This window comes from Chrysochloris asiatica, unplaced genomic scaffold, assembly GCF_000296735.1.
Source record: "Chrysochloris asiatica unplaced genomic scaffold, ChrAsi1.0 scaffold00046, whole genome shotgun sequence".
Taxonomy (NCBI): domain Eukaryota; kingdom Metazoa; phylum Chordata; class Mammalia; order Afrosoricida; family Chrysochloridae; genus Chrysochloris; species Chrysochloris asiatica.
Genome location: NW_006408564.1, coordinates 16251483 through 16253700, shown reverse-complemented (window position 1 = coordinate 16253700; position 2218 = coordinate 16251483). Strand labels below are relative to the sequence as shown.

The 2218-nt window shown below is 40.4% G+C and overlaps 1 pseudogene; it reads right to left on the bottom strand.

Annotated features, from left to right (window-relative positions):
- Nucleotides 1-283: 283 nt before the first annotated feature.
- On the bottom strand, nucleotides 284-1259 carry LOC102839076 (annotated as a pseudogene).
- Between the last annotated feature and the right edge of the window lie 959 nt (nucleotides 1260-2218).

The following is a 2218-nucleotide window of genomic DNA, read 5'->3' as shown; positions in this document are numbered from 1 at the left end:
CACTAACAGATTCAGTGCTGGGGAAAAGCAAAGTAAGAAAGTCTATGGTGTGTTTCAAATGTCTGTCACTGCTAACCTGTACCATTACCTCACGCGGCCTTTCTAATCTGACTAAGCAGTGACCAAATGTCCTCAGTCCTGTTACAAATAGGTTTGTGATCTTGGCATAGCATTCAACAAGATGTCTTCTATCTAACAAGTGGGAAAAAGCAAAACACAGGGTTGTGCTCCAATGTTGCCTGAGCATCTGATGAAAAGTGTACACGTGTCTACTACGTCCAGGCTAATGATTCGCTTTGGTCAACTTCTTTTTCTGCTCCTCCCTCTGCTTCTGCTTCTTCCTCTTGCCAGCTTCTTTGAATCCTGTTGAAAAAATGGAGGCATCCCAGCTTCTGGAGACCTGGGGTCTTTCTTACTCGTCATCCTCTTCACAAATATAGTAAGATGCATGTTTGGGTAAACCTGCAGGTCTGTGAGACTTCAGGGAGTGGACATTGGTTGACTGGGAAGGGAGGGCATTCTGTCCTCTTCGCCTGCATTCTTCGGCAAAGGCGTCTTCATCTGCTATACCATTTATTGTTAAGGACTTTAACTGGCCATCTTCTTCAACTTCTATTCTTTCTTGACCATTCTCAACAATTCTCTTTGTAATGATTTTTCTGCCATTAACTGTTTTAGTAGAAGTTGATATTGATTTGAAGTTGCCCGTTCCACTACCACCATATGATGCTGATGAGAATGAAGTAATACCCCTATGATCCAGTGAACTAAATGCAGTAAATCCTGTATCAAAAGAAGGAAATCCACCTCCAAAAGATGGAATCCCACTGAAGGCAGACAAAAAAGATCCTGCACCTCGGTTTCGACTTCCACGGAGGCCTCTGCGATTCCCAAAAAAATCACCAAATGGATTTTCAAAGAAGTCAAATGAAAATGGGTCCCTTCCACCAAAAAATTCCCTGAAGACATCATCTGGATTTTGGAATGTGAAGCCAAACTCAAATGGACTACCAAAATGACTTCTGCCTCCACCTCCATTTAATCCTTCTTTGCCATATTTGTCATAGATGTCCTGTTTTTTAGCATCTGATAACACCTCATATGCCTCAGCTACTTGTTTGAATTTTCTCTCTGCCTCTTCCTTATTCTCAGGATTTTTATCAGGATGCCACTTCAGTGCCAATTTACGGTATCCTCTTTTTAATATCCTCAGGTGAGGTATGTCTCTGCACACCTAGAACTTCATAGTAATCCACCATGTTTTAACAGAGTGTTGGAACAAGTCCCGAGGAGGTTGGCAGCCAGAGGTGAGGAAGAGGAGAGGTTGGGCAGTGGAGCCCGTGTTCTCCTCACAGGTCCAGAATGGCTGAAGCTGGCGGAGGCAGTTTTCCCTAGCTACTTTCAAGAATCTTTCTTTGTCTTTGATTTTGGAGACCTTGATTATGATTATGTCTTGGTGATTTTCTTTTAGGGGATATCCTTCCTGGGGTTCGTTGAGCTTCTTGAATGCTTATCTTTTCATTTTTCAGGATGTTAAGGAAATTTTCTTCCAGTAGCTCTTCAACTATCTCCTCTGCTGACTTGTGTGATTCTTCCTATTCCAGAATGTCAATAATTCTTAAGTTATTCTCTCTTCATGTTGTCTAACATGAATCTTAGCCCTTCTTCAGATTTTTTTAATCCTTTTTTCTGCTTGCTCTTCTATCTTAGTAATATTGAGAAATTTGTCTTCCAGCTCACTAGTTCTGGCTTCCATCTCTTCAGTTCTATCTACTCCTTTGCCCTTTCAGAGTATTGTCCATTTCTTATATTCTATTATAAATCATTTAGACCTCTTTTTGTAGGTTCTGAATTGTTTCCAATGTTGTATCTATCTTCTTTGATTGTTCCTGTAGCACTTTCCTGAATTCTTCCTTATTTTTCTCAACTCCTCTGTAAAGTGTTTTGATACTTTTCATTACCATTTTTCTGATTTCCTTCTAAGGCATTTCCAAAGCCTGCCCTCCTTCCAATATGAAGTCTAGGTCTACCTCCAGGTCATCTTTTTCTTCTTTCTGGACATGTGCAGAGATGGTCTTCTGTTTCTTCAGCATATTCAGTAGTTAGCTCTGATCTTAATAATTAGATGAATTTACATTGATGTTTTATTATGCTTTCTGGTTGCTTCCAGGTAGATTTGATCAGGAGATGGGCTTTCCTTTTCACTCCTCTTATTACT